The sequence below is a fragment of the Canis lupus genome, chromosome 14 (assembly GCF_048164855.1).
Source record: "Canis lupus baileyi chromosome 14, mCanLup2.hap1, whole genome shotgun sequence".
Classification (NCBI taxonomy): domain Eukaryota; kingdom Metazoa; phylum Chordata; class Mammalia; order Carnivora; family Canidae; genus Canis; species Canis lupus.
This window is the reverse complement of record NC_132851.1, coordinates 42,039,601-42,058,770: the sequence shown is the minus strand read 5'-3', so window position 1 is coordinate 42,058,770 and position 19,170 is coordinate 42,039,601. Positions and strand designations below refer to the sequence as shown.

At 39.5% G+C, this 19,170-nt stretch overlaps 1 long non-coding RNA gene across 1 annotated transcript; it reads left to right on the top strand.

Annotated features, from left to right (window-relative positions):
- Positions 1 to 5,058: 5,058 nt before the first annotated feature.
- LOC140604000 (uncharacterized) lies at positions 5,059 to 13,572 on the top strand. The gene is made up of 4 exons (XR_012007048.1): positions 5,059 to 5,161; positions 5,766 to 5,873; positions 9,663 to 9,889; positions 11,628 to 13,572. It is a non-coding gene; the product is annotated as an uncharacterized lncRNA (long non-coding RNA).
- The last annotated feature ends 5,598 nt before the right edge of the window (positions 13,573 to 19,170 follow it).

Below are 19,170 nucleotides of genomic sequence, written 5' to 3'. Positions count from 1 at the left end.
CAGCCACCAATCTACTCTTTGACTTTTTAAAGAACTATTTTTTTATTTGTGCATAATTGACACTTACTGTTTCATTATTTTCAAGTGAACAACGTAGTGATTCAACTTCCCTGTGCGTGAATCTGTGCTCACAGCGAGTGTGGTTACCACCCGTCACCATACAACCTAGTATCATGGACTGTATTCCCTAGGCTGTGAACACCATGGCTTATTCCTTCCATGACCAGGAGGCTGGAGCTCCCGTCCAGAGGGGGACACTTCTGATGGAGAGGTCACTTATATTTGAATAACGCCATACCTTAAACAACACTGCACCAGAATCACCTTTCCCTGCAAAGGAGTAGTAGGACATATGCCTCTTCTTAAAAGAAAAAAAAAAAAAAAAAAGTTGATTTTTAGTGGAAAGAAACTTAAGATTGAAACCTGAATATTCAACCTTGACAAATAATATCAGACTATAGGAATGCTTGTGGGAACATGATAGGAATTAGGACATACTCATTTCCTATGAACCCATGTTTTATGTCAATAGCTATTTGAAATGATGTGTTTTTCACACACAAGCTTTAAATCTACTTTCTTTGGAGATCCCATAAAACTAATTGGTATTTATGAAAGAATATAGTCGTTCAAGTGACCAAAAATTAGAAATCTTTGGAAATAAAATTTTCTCGTAGTTGAATATTTTTCTTTAATTCATGTTTGCTCATTCATTAAAGATCTTTCGTTGTTTTCTTTTTTCTAAGATTTTATGTACTATTCATGAGAGACACAGAGAGAGGCAGAGACATAGGCAGAGGGAGAAGCAGGCTCCATGCAGGGAGCCCGACGTGGGACTCAATCCCGGGACCCCAGGATCACGCCCTGAGCCAAAAGCAGATGTTCAACCACTGAGCCCCCCAAGGGTCCCTAAAGATCGTCTTTTGAATGCATTAGTTATCAAACCATTACCCTCACAAGCCCTTGTTAAAAACCAACACCATCATCTATGTGCAGTCTACCTATTTTAAGCAATTCTTCGGGTATCATTAGCAAATGTGACATATTTGGAAATAGTCGAAACTCTGTGGGACAGATTTGGGATTTTTAAATCCATTTCTCAATAAATCTCCATGTCTATAGTTAAACATAAGGCCAGAAGGGTCCTGATCAAACCCAAACTTTGAAATGTTGTCCTTAAAGAGGAACAGAAGCTCCTGGAAACCAGAACGAGTGAGAACCCTTTTCCTACCTCTAGCTGAAAAGGAACGGTGATGGATGGGGTTGAGTAAAAACTGTGTCTTGGTGTCACACCAATCAACATCCCCAGGCGTTTGTGAGAATGTAGACAAATTGGACAGAGACAGCTGCAGAACTTTATAGCTGACAATTAAGAAGTGCTGGGACGCACTGGTGTGAAACCACAGCATCAGGGAGGCGAAGCTGCTGAGACAGCTGTGCCAACCCTCCAGCTCAGCACTTCCCCTTCCAGCCCACCTCCCGGCCAGGAGCGGGGAGCAGAGGGTGGGAGATGGCAAGTGTGGCACAACACATCCATGATTCATTCAAAAGATAAAAGCCACCGGAAAGTGGCAGCCGCTCCTTTGGAGAATGTCCCTGCAGATATGTGAGAAACTAGAGATACGTGTTTTCTGAAAAGATGATGCATGTTCGGATGCATGTTCGTACATGAGGACAGTAAAAACCCTGATCTCTTACAGTGAGAAGTAAGGTCCAAAGAAAAAATTTCGGATCTCTCACCCTGAGTTGAATTCCAGCCCGGCTGCACACTAACGATACCAGTATGGGCCACTGAGTTGGCCTCTTTTAGAATGGCTAGCAAGCAGAGCGGGAGGCCAGCAAAGTTTTCCTGTAAAGGGCTAGAGGGTAAATGTTTGAGGGTTGTAGGTCCAGAGGCTAACTTGAGGATTTTATGTAAATACTCATAGAAAAAGAGAGGGAAGAAAAATCACAAATACTTTACTGATAAAGTTCAATCTATTATTGGACACCTAAATCGGAACCATTAGACACAAAATATTCATCTTGTTTTGATTCTTTTCAGCAATTTAAAAATGTAAAAGCATCCTTATCTCCTGGGGTGCACAAAAACCTCTGGTGGGCTGGACTAGGCCCCTGTGCTATATAGGTCACCGACCTCTCTCTCCGAGAGCATGGCATGGCCCATGAGGTCACCAACCAATGTTACTGATTATTATTATTTTAGAATTATTTCTAAAAAAAAAAAGAATTATTTCTAATTAGTAACTAGTTAATTACAACATTATTCATAAAAAGGAATGAAATTCTAATATACGAAAACCATGCTCCGTGAAAGAAGCCCATCATGAAACCCACATATTGTAAGTGCTGCATATGATATGCGAGAAAAGGCAAGTCTAGAGAGACAGAAGGTAGATTCGTGGTTGCCTAGGGCAGGGGAGTGGGCAGGGTCAGAAGAGGATGGGTGCTGGCTGCTAATAAGTACAGGATTTCATCGTGGAGCAATGAAGAAACTCTAACACTGACGTCATGTGGGTTCACAACGTTGCGAATATACCGATCATTGAGTTGTACGTGTTACATGGCTGAATTATATCTCAAGAAAGTTGTTTAAAAAAAATAAAATATTAAAAAATAAATAAATAAAATAAAATAAAATACTTTTATTACATATAGAGGTTCCCCAACCGGGATCTCTTTCGATCTATCAGGTCATCACAAGCAACACAGACACCACCACCAATACTCTAAATCAAACTCACAAACATGAAAAAAATAATGCATTTTAGTGTAAATATTTAAAACAACTTGGTATTTATGTTTTCAGCACTCATTAAATCCAAGCATTAATTAAATATTTTGTAATGGGAATAAAAACATAAATAAGAGGGTATCCTTTCTTAGAATTGATTACAAACCAGGAGAGGAGACATATAAAAGACACAGGCTCACTGGATGTGATCAAGCAGCAATTACCCAACTGGATGGAGGTTTGGAAGGAAATTGTGGAGGCATAAGCTACAGAGAACTTCTACTACCAGATCAATAGAAAAATCGTCAGACCAAAACCTTAAGTTAAGACCAATTAAGCTCCATCAGTAGAATTTTTATTCGAGTCAGCTACTTGAAAGGCGGGACCTGAAAGGCATGTACTCTGATCCTCCAAACGTATTAGAGCAATAAGAGAGTTCAGGCAGAGAAGCAGCCTTGGAGGTGAGGATGCACAATCTTCTCCCTCACAGGAAGGAGAGAGGGGAGATAGGGAAAGAAAGAAATTTGATTTTAAAGCTGGAAATGGGTAAATCAAGATTATTGGGGTTGGACTTTTTTAGGGGAGAGAGAAATAGGAGAAATTAAAATGGTTAAGTTGGTTGGTGCACGTGCTAGCCCAACAAGACGCTTCCCCTCCCTGGCAGCGATGCTTAGGCTGGAGAGTTACAGAGGCGCTGAACCCACGCGGAGAGTTAGGTAACTCTGTCCCTGGCAGATGATAGAGACTGGGGCACTGGAAAGCAGAGACGGGCACCAAGGAGCACCAAAGAGAAGAAGGGGCTCGAGGTCTGAGGGACCGTTGATGTCACCACGGCCAACCAGGTGGTCCTGTCTGTATGGAGAGGCAGGTGAAATCGAGACACGGCCAGTGAGCTAACACGGGGGTCACAACACAAATGCCTTCTAGGTTGGAGGAATGGAAGAAACAGCAATTAGGAACAAATACAAAACCATAGCAAGCAAGGCTGATGGCGGCCAGAGAGAGTAGGCCCTTGCCACATGAGAAAAGAAAGAAATGGAGGAAGAAATTCAGAGAGGGGTGAGGGGAGGTGAGAAGGAGGAAATGAGGGAAGGAAGGCAGGAAGAACTAGTCTGCTAAACAAAACTCCTAGATTTGCTCCAGACTTAGATCTGTTTTGATCCATGAAGTAGAAAAATAGGGAGAAGTTAAGGGACTGGAGGTTATCTAGAAAGGAAGCAGAGTGTTCCTTGAGAGGACGTGGAGCGGATGTTTATTAAGAGGACAAGACAGACTCAGAAAAAAGAGAAAAACACACTATGTTGTTTATCTGAAATTCAAATCGGCTAAAGGGATTTTGCAAATATCATTAAGGTTTGGAATCTGCTGACTTTGAGTTATCCAAAGTGAGATTATCTGGGTGGGTCTCCATCGGGTGAGGTTTTTTATTTTTTTATTTTTATTTTTTATTTTTTCATAGAATAACCCTTATTTAGCAGAAATAAAATTTTAATGGGTAGCTTCATTATGCACAGAAACAAGAATCATCAAACAGGTGTTCCAGGAATAATTTTTTCTTGGCTAAGTCAAGAAATGAGCTTAATATCTAGGAGTACCACCTAGTCAATGAATTTTAGAGACTGGAGTGAGATTTTTAAAGAAGGTAAAATATCTGAGTTCTGCTGGCCTCCGGGGAGAAGCAGGTAACCATATCATCGATCTCCCATGGAAGGGGGCGCCTCTGGGATCTGGGGAGCTGAGTCACGACCGTAAGGAACGAATTCCTGCCAACAATCACACGAAGTTGGAAGAGGGCTCAAACTTCAGAGAAGACCTCAGCCTGACTGACATAGGAATCAGCTTCGTGAGACACAGAGCACAGGAGTCAGCCAAGTGATGCTCAGACTCCTACCCCGTAGAAACTCTGGGATATTAAATGTTTATTATTTGAAGCCTCTAAGCCTGCAGTGAATTGTTACACAAAACAGAAACCTAATATAGAGTGTGAGCTCAGATTTCTTAGTGTATTTAAAAATTAGGTACTTGGTTTTGAATCTGAGGCTGATTCAGGCATTTTCTAGGTTAGCTGGGTTTAAAGGATGCTGTTATTCTAAAAAATTGGGACACGTCCAATCGCAAATCCAAGTCCTACGTCCTAAGGGTGAGTGCCTGATGCCACAAATCCCAAAAATAATGTATAATAAAGCAAATGTCTTTTATTCTCTTATTCTTTAGCTGCCCTGGCAACTGGGTCATCCGCATTTCTACCAACGGCACCAGCAACCCCCCTCCCCTGTTTCCCTTAGAGGAGGAAGATTATAACCCTCAAGGAACCTCGAGGACACGTGACCTCACAGTAGTCTCAGGGGTTGCCTGGCACTGTACTGAGTTCTGGACAAGTCTTCGCAACAACTCCTCAAGGCTGGGATTCTTAGCCACATTTTACTAGTAAGGAAATAAGGTTCAGAGGGATTCAGTGACTTGCTGAAGATCACCTAGACAGTGAATCATGGAGTTCGTGTTAGAAAATCCTATGGTTTCTCATCAAAATCTGTATTTTGTGGGGGGGAAAAAAAAAAGCCTTCTTATCGAAACATGGTCCTCTCCATCTCAAGCCTCATTCGTGATTCACCCAACCACCCACCCTTCAGGATTTAGAACTGGGCCCAACATTAACATGAGTCCTACATTCCCAGTTACCAATGAATCCAGGTGACCCATGAAGTAGATTTTTCACAAAGTAGCTTGTGTATCCTCCACAGATACTTGATCTAATGAACATGGGGAAGGCCACAGAGCAGCAAATTCCTCTACCTGAAAATAAGTTTTTGCTAAGTATCTCAGTTTCACCTAATTCCATGAAGCTTTTACTTCCCGGATATAAAGAGAAATTATATGGGCCTTACAGAGAAAAACTGCAAATGGCTTCTGCAGCCAAGGATAACTGCTGACACGTGCCCAGGGCTTAATTACCCTCAGCATACAGAGATTGTATTCATAATTCTAAAAAAGAAATGATTCAGTTTTAGTATCTTGTATTTTCTATTTACAGATTTATGATTCCATAGGAAAAATGGATAGCATTGTACAGCATTTGCATTTGTACAGCATTTAAGGCAACGAGCTTAAAGCCACTGATGAGAAAACAGGAATCGAATATGTAAGTCAATCAGCAAGATCACATCAAATTTTATCAGATCCCAGGAGCAGCGGGGGTATTGATCTTTTTCAGATAATCTTTTACTAATTGTATTGTGTATGTTTAAATAAGTATTAACCCGCAAGCGAAATTTGCCTAATAGGATATCAATATCTTGATAATCCTTTTTGCTCTACATAATGTTTTTATTAATGTAAAATATGTATATTAAAAGACAACTATAGCCTTGAAATAAACAAGCATATAGAGTTATATAAAACAATAAATATTCACATACATGTATTTTACATATGCCCAGTTGTATGCTGCGTGTACACGTGTGTGTGATGCTAAACTCCCATGAGTTTCCCAAATATTGGCTGGTGCGATGTTGAAGTGGCCTTTTGCTCATCTGATGGAAGTTTGGTGATGGGTTAGATTTTTGTCTTGTCTTGATTCTCCATCCTGGTCTGACTCAAGGTAAAGCCGAGGCATACAAGCTCTATCGGACGGAGCTTTTGTCTCTCTTACTGATAGATCACAAGTGTCTGCGTACTGCCTCCGCCACGGTAAACACCTGCTGAATGACTGCAATAAACTAATGGCCTGAAATGAGATTATTTTTCCATATATGCAAACTGAGACCAGGAAGGAAACATGTTAAGGTGCTAATAACACGTCATGCTTTAAAAAGAAAAAGAAAAAAAATTTTAGCTTAAAAAAAAGAAAAAAGAAAAATAAATGAAAGAAGAAAAAAGAAGCTGAATGTGTGAGTTTTCCTTCCCTGGACAAAGGTTTGACCTACTTATTTATTTCAACTGGAGGGATTATGAGGTAGGATAATAGGATGAGGTAGGAGGATAGGATGATCTTAAGGATGAAATGGAATCATGTTCAGTTTCATCAGGATCCTTTCAAAAAAGAGCAGCTTGAGGATGGATAGATCATTGGCATCCTTCTTCATTTTTCTCTTCACTGTACTCTGAATTTTGTTTTAAAATCAAGACTGCCATTCCGGATGAGCTCCTCTGCATCCAATACATACTTACAACATTCTATAATAAAATCTCACATTTTTAAAAATTTTTTTAAATTTATTTATGATAGTCACAGAGAGAGAGAGAGAGAGAGAGGCAGAGACATAGGCAGAGGGAGAAGCAGGCTCCATGCTCCGGGAGCCCGACGTGGGATTCGATCCCAGGTCACCAGGATCGCGCCCTGGGCCAAAGGCAGGTGCTAAACCCCTGCGCCACCCAGGGATCCCCAAATCTTACATTTTTTAAGTGAGGACAATTGCGTCCTGGTAAGCATGCGTAACACTACGTGTATTAATGTGAAAGCCACACTGGTGTAATTCAGGAATTACAAGCACAGCCCTAACCAAAGAGGATTGAAAAATAAATAAATAAACGAATCAGCATCTTCCCTTAGGGATACTTCCTACGTCCAGAAAAATCTCGACAACCACTACATCATGAACTTTTAATCATGTATCAAAAGTGGCAGCAAAACCTACTTAGCTTGTATGTGCGACTGAAGAAACAGTAGCATTTAATTATCCCTGGAAACTTGAAATCATAAATATTAAGCCAAAGGTTTCCACAAGGCCTTATTATGTAGTATTGTAAACTATTTTGCAATTCTTTTCAAATATATTTGTGGTGAATTCATTAAGGCAGAATGGTTCGTTGGTTAGATCACAAGAGACTCATTTCAAAAATCAGAAATTTCATCTAACACTAATTGGAAAGTTAACCCCATAAAATTGTGTTGATGGTCAATATCCTGCCACTCTGCCTAATTTATCCAAAGGGAACAGTATGGGGCTGATGAGTCAGAGGAATGAGTCAGAACCGCTTGGCTGTTTGCGGCGGTGATGGAACCCTACAAATGATTATTTCATTTCTAGACACCACTTAGATAAATAATGCATAACGTTATAACCCAGCATGAGATTCAATATTTTGACTTAGGAACAGCTTTGTTCTTTCCTGCAGGACAATTAATATCTGGTTAGACGCCACCGTGAAGGATGAACTATTTCTTAAAATGTTGTCTGATGTCTTCTCAGCTCTTCACTTTGGTGCATATAATATTATTTTATGAACCCTGGAGTGCCTGGACAGCAGTAGAGATGCATTCAAGCACCATGGAAATGGCCTTGAGACATAAGCCTAGAGCCAGACCTTTTACGCATCACAGAAGCAAATCAGATGTCTTGTAGGAGAGGAGAAATCCGACGGCCAGCTTTCAGGGCCAACGCTAAGATCCGTGGGTGGTATTTTACCGAGGATGTTACTTGAATATGAGAAACTTTTCCTCACCCCCTTCCCACCGACTCTCCTGTAGTCTGTGTGCTACTTGACACGTGCCCTTGCTGTGGTGTAGCTTTCAAGTTCCTATGTCTGCAGAAATATATAAAAAAATGTATTATCTGTCAATCCATGAGCAGGGGGAGAAATTGTGCCGGCAAAGCCTCCTTAGATGCTATAAAAAGAAATATAGTGGCTTCAGCAACCCAGGAGTTCCCAGTCTTCGCAATAAATCATAGCCACTTAGCTCAGACCGCCACAAACCTCTTTCTACTGATGAGGCACAGTGCGCTGTCACTGCCTGTTTGACTCCCGAGTTGCTGGATGAAGACCAGATGAACTCCAAGAGCTGGCCATTTGCCTTGAACAGCTCAAAAGAAAAGAGCCGGTAATATCCACAGATCTGACAATCCCAGCGTCAGCAGAATTGGTTGCTTTTAGGAAGGAATTTTAACAACGGGGCTGCTTAAACAAAAAGGCGTTCAGAATTTAGGCTTCTGAATCACTTGCTGTTACAACTGAAGGAAGCCCATTTCGAATGGACACAAAATCCGATTTCTGTTGTTTGGCTCTCCAAAAGCTTCAAGTCCAATTCGAGCAGTAAGACGGGGTAGCTTGATGTCTTTGGGTGATTCCCTTAGCCTTGGCCCCCCAGAGCTGAAATACTGAAACCAGAAGGCAAATCCAGGAGAGGAAGGAAAATGCTCTCTATGGTCGACTGAAGGTGAGGCCATAAAGCATCAAGGGGCTCGTGCCAATGCCACACGCTCAAGACAATGAAGGGAATGAGGTTGGTTTCAGACATAAAGAGAATCCCGTTTTCTTGCATTTCCCCCTTGTTTCCATTTGTCACAGGCAGTTGGGGCCACTGTCACAGAATACCATGGACTGGGTGGCTTGTACATAGTGAACAGTATTTCTGACAGTTCTTGACTGTGTCGAGTCCAGGGTCAAGTGCCAGCAGATTTGGTGTCTGGTGAGAGCCACACTTGCTGGGTCACAGATGGCCATGTTTTTGCTGTGTCTTCTCAGGGCAGAAGGGGCAAGAGAACCCAAAGGAGTCTCTTTTATAAGGGCACCAAAGCCATTGATGGGGACTCTACCCTCATGGCCTAGTTCCCTCCCACAGTCTCCAAACTCCCCATACCAAACAGAGTTTCAACCTATGAATTTGGAGACTTGTGGGGGTAGGGGTGGTGCACATTCAGTCCTTTGCAAAACTAAAAAGCAGAAAGCAACTAGAAACAAAAGAGAAACATATAAAAACACCTAGAGAGAAAAACCAAATAAAGAATCACGTAGAGTTGTCAGCAAAACCATAATTTCTTGACTTTTAGTCCCTGACTTTTTTTTCCCGCTACTCCCATCAGGGACAAACTACGGTTCATGCACCTGTAGGCTCACTTACTCTTCCTCTCTCCCTTTATATTGAATTTTAAAGTGTCTTAAAGAGATTTAATTCTTCCCAGTGACTTTACACAAACATGTGTTTTCCTAGGAACAGGAAAGAGATAAATGCAGAGAGCACCTGCAGGTATATTGCTCATTTTCCTGCAGAGAACCAGGCTTGTAGTTCCCTGTTCCGGGACGGACAGATACCAAGGCACACATCTATCCATCTGCTGAAGCAGTGGCACATGAGTTCCAAAAAGAATCCTTACTGAGAACGGATGGGCTGGTGGAAAGAAAAGGAGGGGCCGGCTTCTTCCACTCACCTTGGTGCAGGTAAAATAACTAAGTGCAGAACCACTGAAGGCACGCAGGACTTCACATGATCTTTAGGGCGGGGGCCAAAAAAAAAATGACCACTTGAGAAAGAATTTGTTCTGAAAGTTGCCGAATCTTTCCTGTCGGCATAACTGACTACTGCGCTCAATGGCTTTCCTGCAGTTGCTCTTTTATCCCAAATCTGAAACTGTAATGAAAAGGTTAATCATAGCTCACCAGGGTTTATTGTAGTTAGAGGCTATTAATGGTTTGAGTGGAGTCCAGGTACTTCAAACCCTCAAGCATATTGAAAGAAACCAGTTATTAACGGGGGCCATGCCCTGCAGACTAAGGAGTACATAATAATTTCCACTCTGAGCAAATCTGAATTTAAAAGAATATGGGAAAGTCAAAAGGTCTCCTCTAGCACCTGTTTACTGCTGGCTGCGTAAGTGGACTTAACATTGTACTAAGTGGGGGGTTTTCTTGTTGGGTTTTTTGTTGGTGGTGGTGGTGGGTTTTGTTTGTTTGTTTGTTTGTTTGGAGTTTTTTTAATTGACCTAAAAATTCCTAGGTAAGTGTTAAGAGTGCCAGCTCTGGAGTCAGAATGAGTGACTAAGAAACAAAGCTTTGCAGGTTCTTACCTATATGACCTTGGGTGGATTATTTCACCTTGATACTCTTCCGTTCAGTTTCTTTATCCATAAAATGAGTGTGATTGAAGTACTTAATCTGTAGGGCTGTTGCGAGCTTGGAATAAAGAAATGCCTGAAGAGGGCTGAGCGATGTGCCTACCACCTGGTGAACACTCAATGAATGTCAACAATTCTTCTTATTGTTAATGTCACCGTCATTACTGCTACATGAAAGCAAGAGATAATAACTTAAAAAGAACCCAACCCCCAAGAGAAAAAAAATCTTAAACTCTTCCGAATCATGACCTATGCACAGAATCCCATTTATGAATTGTTTCAGTCCTGAAGCGTTATCAATACCCTCACGAATCTCTAGGATTCTTCAGAAAATGTGCTGCCCTTGTCTATCAATTTTTACGTTGCTGATTCAACTGTCCTCCAGTCTGAATAAGATTTCTGTCATGGTGAGCGTTATTCACTGAGCTGCGTACAACCTTTATCGCGGTAACTAATGGCGTGCATTTCTCCAAATAGTGAGTGTGCGTGGTGGGTCATAAGAGTTGACGGGTAAACTGCTCCATAAAAAAGGTGATATCCTCAATTGTACCTTCCTTATAATACATGTTTTTATGTGTTCCTACTAGAATGGAGTCAGGGCACCTTCATATAAGACGTTTATTATTAGCAAAGCATTTTCAAAGTAAGAGCTTGTAATCTTTTGTGGCTGAATTTTTGTTTTATCTAATACTCATAAGTACAGTCTTACTGAATAACTGGATCTGCATCCTTGCATAGATTTCTTTCAATGCTAGAAAGTCCTGCTCCTTCCTGTGGAGCTCAAGCCAGCAGCTTAAAACACCAGGTGATGCCATGAGGGAGAATTGACATCAGTTGGGCCCTAAATGGGCCAGTGATATTTCTTATCTAGGACACAATATTTGTACTCCTCAAGACCAGTCACTAATTGAAAATCCAAAATTTATTTTCATTTGCTGGTGGTGAGATGAATTCTCTTCATTCACCACACCTCTGCCTTGGACTTTGCTAGAATAAGGCAAGGGGGCTTTGGGAAATGTAGAGGAAAACCAACAGAGACAGAAACTTTTTTTTTTTTTTTTCAGGGAATATATTGAAGATAGTGGATCCACTGATTGCCTTGTAAACAGCACATTCTGGGACCTTGAACCTTGAACAGATTTCCCCTTCCTCTCTTACGTTTACAGATTCAAAGCTTACCATCTCTTCCCCTACCTCGTCTCAGAATAGGGCTCTCTAAAGAGTAATACCAGATGGAGATGAGCGGTGGACTATTCTACCTGAGGCAGAGGAGGAAAGGCAGCTCCCTGAAGGGAGATGGAAGGAACGGGTGATGAGGGAAAGGGGAGGAAATCACAAAGGTTTAAGAAATTGCCCAAGCAGAGGGGAAAGATGAACGGCTAGGATGTGGGAGAGACCTGAAGAAAGCCACTATGAAGTAGTCTGAGGTGAAATGAACACCTTCAAGCTGAGGATGAATAGAAAGAGGACAAGCCACTCAAATGGCCCCACTTTCATTCTGTTCAATTTAGAATTAGAACTCAATCCAAAGTAAAATATTATTTTGTACACTTTTGTGCTGTTATGGGCTGAATTGTGTTTCCAAAAAAATCCTATGTGGAATCCCTAATCCCCAGTACCTCAGAATGTAAGCATATTTGGAGATAAGATCTTTGAAGAGATAATGGAGTTAAAATGAGGACTTTAGGATGGGCCCTAATCCAATAGGACTAGAGATTTGACACAGACATACGTACACACGGAGGAAAGAACATTTGAAGACATAAAGAAAAGAATCATTTGCAAGTCAAGGAGAGGGTCTTCAGAAGAAACCAATCCTGATCTTAGACTCCTCGCCTCCAGAAATCTAAGGAAATAAATTTTTGTTTAAATTACTCAGACTGTATCCCTTCTCCGCCTTTTGACTGAGATCAAGCGCATTCAGACAGCGGCACTCCGTGATGGCAGCCCTAAAAATCTCTGATGTGCTTTTGTCTAAGTAACAGTAATACCATTTAATGATGGACACTACTGCACCATTGTTCAGTTTTTGTTGCCTGATCCTGGAATTTAACAAACTTAGGGCTGCCATGTTCAAGTATTGGGATTGGTGCAAAGTTTGCAAGGATGAACATTCTGTTTCCTGTACTCTAAAGAGGCTCACACTCTCACTGGGCACACACGTGTGTAAAAACATAAAATTAGGTGGAAACTTGGTCAGGGCTTTATGAACAGAGTGCGTAAGAGGCCCAAAGAGGGAATGACATCCTAGCCTTTCCTTTGGGGAAGACTCTGCGACATGGCCTGATAGAGAAAGCTTTGAGATAAAGGGCCCTCCAAAGGTAGATTGAAAAGCAAAGACCAAAACATAATTTTTCTGTTGCCACATGTAAAGATTTTACAGGTAACAAGATTTTTAAAACCTAGGGATTTCAAAGTCTTAATGTCATTCAGCCTCAGCGCCCCTCGATAAAGCAACACGGTAGTGTTTAGAGCATCACGAACATGCTGTTTGGACATCTCTTAGGACAGTTCTGAACTCCCATGCATTAAGAGGAACTCTCGTCAGCAAATGGAAGACACAAGACTCACACTTGTAGAAACATTGACTCATGCAGGTTAAAATCCCAGACACGTGTTCACTACAGGTACTGCTGCCTCTGGGAACTCAACTGATGTCGTGAGGACAATCTCTGTCTCCTCCGTCTCTAGACATGATTTTCTTTTGGTTTACTTCATTCTCATGCAAACTGTTTCTGCCCTGTGCTTCTTGGCACCTCTAGGCTCACTTCATACTTAAAATGAAGGATACGTACAGATCAAAAGCATCTCCAATCTAATAAAATCAGTGAAAATGCCAATATTTTATCTCATTAGATACACAGTTTTCCACATATTTATCCTGGAGAAATGTTATAGCTAATGGAATAAAATATACTTATTGGTCAAACCTGCAGCAGGGCCTACCTGAGGAACTGAAGTGCACATCAGACAAAAGACTGAACCCTCTTTGTATGGAATGGGCTGCATTAAACTTGTAGTGTTCAGATAAAGTGTATTGGTTGATGGACGCACAAAGGCAGTAGTTGTATGCATCCTAATCAATACAGAATTATTTCTATTTCACACCTGTGCATGTCTTATCTCTCCTACTCTGAGTTGTAAATAAATGTTTCTTCAATTTGTTCTATATTAAAAAGAGCAGAGATGCATATAATATATAAAGTATGCCAACCACTGTCCTTGATGGGCTCTAACTCATTTAATAAGTACAATAAGTGTATAAGGTACCTTCATTGTCCCCAGATAAGGATATCTAAGCCATCTGGGGTTAAGTGACTTTCATAAAGGCACATAGCAATGGGGAGCAGAGCTAGAATTCAAACAGAGCTTGGCTCCAGAGTTCACCAACATATTCCCTAAGTTATATGACTCTTCCTGTCGGTGGTGTTCACTTAGAGTGCACTGAATGATTAAATGACTAGTAGCATGATGGTTACAACCTCAGCAGCAGAACGAGGAATTAAATCCAGAATTCCTGTTTACTACTCTAAGATTCTTATCCATAAGACCTTATTGCCTTTGGAATGATTCACTTTGATGGTCTTATAATTTAAGGGTTTTTGTTGTTGTTTTTAGTTTTCTGACCTAGAGAGTCTTTTCATCGTTATGCATTGGATCCTTACTTGTGAATGAGAAGAGATTTTCTTTTAACCAGTGTTCCATTTATTTATTTCATCTCATTTAGATGAAGATATTATTAAAAGCTGCAAGAGTCCAGGGAGTTATAAATCAGAATGCTAATCTGTGAGGTTCATTTTACCAAATGTTAACAGTCCTGTCAGAATATTAAAGATGGGATTTAATACCCTGTTAAAAACATTATTTACAAAATTTTTATAATACTTAGATTTTTGTGTACAAGAAAATGGTACATGTGGATGTGGATTCTTTCGGCTGTTGATGTAAATATAGTTCTGCTTTCTAGACTGTTTCATATGGGCAGTTTTCCATTTTGAATCAACTTTGGTCTTATCTACAGTATAATTCATTACAGACTTAATTAATTTTACTATTGGAACTATGCATTAGTGCATATTGGTTCTACAGACACGGTGCACACGTACACTGTTAGCCCCCTACCCCATAGCTACCCCTGCCAGTGCTGTTGTCACACAACGAATTCTTGTTTAATTGGTTCGGGGACATCAAAAACTCAGAAGAGACTTCAGAAGTTCTTATTAAGAACGAAGTCTGGCCCCAAAGCATCCATTTACATACTAGATGGAAATTTGGTCTAAATACAAGCATTTCAAAGCAAAGCAGTTCAAAAATCTCCATCCAACCAAGAAAGTCCTCATGTGGTAAGACCAAGCTCAGAGCTCTCAAAAGGTACCTCTGCTCTCTAGAAGTCAAGCTATAGACAGGTTGGTCTTTCAGTATCCACAACAGGGTAATAGATGGCTCAAGCTCTGTTCAACAGCTTAAAAACACAACTAGAGAATTCTTGACCATGAACTTTTTTTATTTCTATTTTTAACAAATATACAAATTCACACAAAAAACGCCAATGTGTAACTAAAAGGTGAATGATAATAGATGCATTATAAAAGTTAACATTAGTTTAACTTTGTGAGGAAAACCGGCAAATTTCTAATTTGCTATAAATTTTTAGGATATACCCAAACTCAATCTTACTAAATTACAATAATCACAAGAGCAACAGTATAAATACAGGAAAGAAAATACTATGAGGAGCATTCTATTTGACATCCAGACAAGAAATGTAATCTGTAGTGAGAGTATATTCCAAGAATAAAGAAGAAAAACAGAGATGTAAATTAGCAAAATTGAAATATAGACTTTAGTAATACTAAAAATGTTATAGATGTGCAATTGCTTTTGAGTAGTTTATATAAGCTTTATATATATTGAATATAATATATGAGTATGATATATTTTATGTTTTTTTTTAATTTCAAAATCATAAGAGCCAGGGCTACCTAAAGTTCAAGTCCAGAGATAAATCGTGGAAGATTAACCCCACCATACAGCGAAAACAGTTAAACAACCTCACAAACAAATTTCAGCATTTTTTTTTTCACTTTTTAGAATCCTTCCATAAAAGTTTTTGCTACTTTAGACGAATTTTCTGCCATAGATATTCTCTTAACCATTCCATTGGTCCTGACCCCATTCGACTCTTCTGTTAGAGCCACCAGTTGAGGAGCTATTTATACAGTGTTCTCAGGTGTTAATAGCTCCCTCAATTGACATCACTGTGGAGAGACGAACATTTCGAATTCAGTTATCAGCTTTCCTGTCATTTGCATTGTCAGTTTCATTCATCTTCCTGGGAGCAAGTCAGTCTGAAATAACACAGACCTAGCAAAGGAAAATGAGCCCGGGAGGCTTCTCATTGTTTTCAGTTCCATTCAATGTAATTATTACCTCATTCTGTGCCAGACTTTTGGTATTCAGAATTTGCAAAAATTAGGTATGATTATTACCATGAGAAATGTCAGCTTTTCAGAGCATATCATCATTTGGAGAATCATGATAGATATCAGCCAATATTTTTAAAATGGTGGTAAGGTTTAATTTTAGGAGTGGAAGAATGGGCAATTCCCATCCACTTTGGGCCCTTGATTGGTTGCGCTTCAAAGGACAAAATAAGATTAATATGCATCTTAACAAAATTGAGAAAATCCCATCAGAGGACGCCGAAAAACCAACCTGAGGCAACCAGAGAAACTGTGGCCCTGAAAATCCTTAACAAAGGGCCCCAAATAAATTCCTACAATGAGTATAATTGAAATACATATAAGGAAATCATGTAACAAGCAATCTTTTTCAATTAAATAATCAACGGTACACTGGCTGAGGGGAAAACGAACATATACAGTCTTTGAAAGCAAATAAGGAGAGAAACATGCACTGCTGTCAACACTACGTTAAAATCCCTAATTACGATGCACAGGTTTCCAAGCTAACTTGCAGTGTGACCTGCAAACATGATTTGTCTTCCCTGGGAGCTGTGGTCAACATGAGGCCAGAAGTCTGGTCCCTTTGCCCAGAGCCCAAGAGATGTTCTGAGAGGCAGAAGAGTCAAGCAAATGGCCCTATTGAATGCAAATACACAGAGAAACAATGCGGTGCAGAAATATCTGGGGTCAGGTGCCTGCTTGGAATACTTTCAAGCCTTGAATAAAAGGCAGAAAAGGCCCAGAGAAAGATAAATGAAATAATAAAAGAAAATCAATAAATACTTGGAAGAAAAAAATTTTTGAGCAGTTTTTATGTGCCAGGTATTGTGCTAAGTGTATTCACTTGTCATGTCCTTTAGTCCTAGAAATAATTAATGTGAAGACCTCAGTCCAATTTCTTGGCTCATGGTAGAGCCAGCTCTCTGAGGCACCCATTACTATTATTATTATTATTAATCACGCCTATTGCAATTAAGTTTTCATTGGGGGATGATGATGTTAAGTGAAAAGGAAAAGTGTATTTTTGGAAAGGAAGAGGGTGGGTTTACATTAAGTGCCTACAGTGTGCTGGATTTTTACATGTCTTAGTATATATCAACTTAAAATAACTCTGGGGAATAACTTTATAGTCCCTAATTTATAGAAGAGAATGCTGAAATTTTCTCTTTCCTCTTAAATTCTTCTTTTTATCGAGACTCTATCCCTTCTTTTTATCGAGACTCTTTTGCTCTTTCTTCCCTCCCTCTTTCCTTCTTCTGCCCATGAATTTATTATCTTTTTTCTCCCAGGAAATGAGAGAATAGTTGGTTTGGTTTCATTACAGAAATAGATATAATTTAAAATAAAATAAAACATGTTATGTCTGTGTGCATACACGCATACATATATATGCACACACATGTATATACATAGAATATTTTTGATAATAAATTTATTTTTTATTGGTGTTCAATTTGCCAACATACAGAATAACACCCAGTGCTCATCCCGTCAAGTGCCCCCCTCAGTGCCCGTCACCCATTCACCCCCACCCCCGCCCTCCTCCCCTTCCACCACCCCTAGTTCGTTCTTAATGAAGCGAAAATTATACTGAAACATGTTGAAATAAAGATTTAGGTTCCTGTACCAATGTATGACACAGTCAGTCAGAGGAGAATTACAAATTTGTCTCTGAGCTTCCTTACATCCACCATAAAAAAATACAAGCAATATTATAGAGGTCACTGTGTCTGTAGGATAAAAACAAAAGAGATAATAAAAAATACTCATTTTTTTCTGATACTTCGCCAAAAAGTAGGCAGAGTAAAACTGATATGCTCCCTTCGCCTCTCAAAAATCATCCATCAAAGAAGGATTAAAAAATATGTAAAATCCACCTTCGCCAAAACGAGGGGATATTTGTAACCCTGAAACACCATATAAAATGACAGAAGAAGGTAACCAAGGAAAAGTAAATGACTTAGCTAAGATAAGGTCAAACCTAAGCAAAAATCAAAAAAGGACAAATCCATTTTCCTGCCCAGACTGCAGAAAGGCTTAGGAATTGCAGGTGCAGGTTACCTTTTAAGTCACAGAGGAGGCAAGGCAAATGGGAATTGTTTGAAAATCCTTTTCACCACAAGGAGATCCTCATGTTGTCCTGATCTCCCGCATTATGGAGTCAAACAACTTTCTCCTTGCCCTTGAAGGAGTAGGAAACTTGGGGAGTAGGAATGGGGACTACAATCCGACTCATGACATCACAGGGAAATCACTAACCTACAGGCTACCTGCACGCAATCTCAGTCACGCACAGGATCACCAAACGTGTGAGTATGAAAGATAAAACACGACAAGTAAAAACTAAAACACCATTTGACTCCAAATAGAGACAGGCTAGGGTAAAATAAGAACACTGACAAGAAATTTAATTGGCACACATAATAAATATAATATCTGAGAGATAGTATAAAAGAGGATATTGCATCTTTTAGAAAAGAGCCAACTCACATTAAAAGAAAGAATATTCAAATAACAACAGCAATATATATATATATATGAATGAATTGGAAAATTTTATATATAATATATAACAATAATATAATATATAATATTTTATATTATATATTATACATATATATATATAGCAATTTTGGTAGAATGACCTAAACAGGTTGGGAAAAGCTAATTTTTTAAAAATATTTATATATAAAATAGAAAAGAAAATTTGAGGAGCAATCTGAACCTCATTTCAGAAAGAGCAGAAAATACTTATGGGGAAGAAATAAAGACCATTTCTCCCATCTCGATGAGATGCAACCCAATGAATGAAAAAGTTTCATGCTAAAGCACATCATCATAAATTTCAGAACACCAGAGATAAAACATACAAAAAATTTCCAGAGACTCTAAACAGGTCACAGACAAGAATGGTAACCAGAACTGCTCAAGACTTCTCCAAAGCAACTCCTGAAGCAAGAACACAAAGAGAAATTCTTCCCATATCTCAAGAAAATAATTTTCCATCAAATGTTTTGTACAAACCTACATTGTTAATCAACTCTATGGGTAGAATTATGATATCCTCAAATTTTCAATGTCTCTAAAAAAGTTAATGTCAATATCTATTTTCTTAGGAAGTTGCTAGAGGGTATTTTCCAGC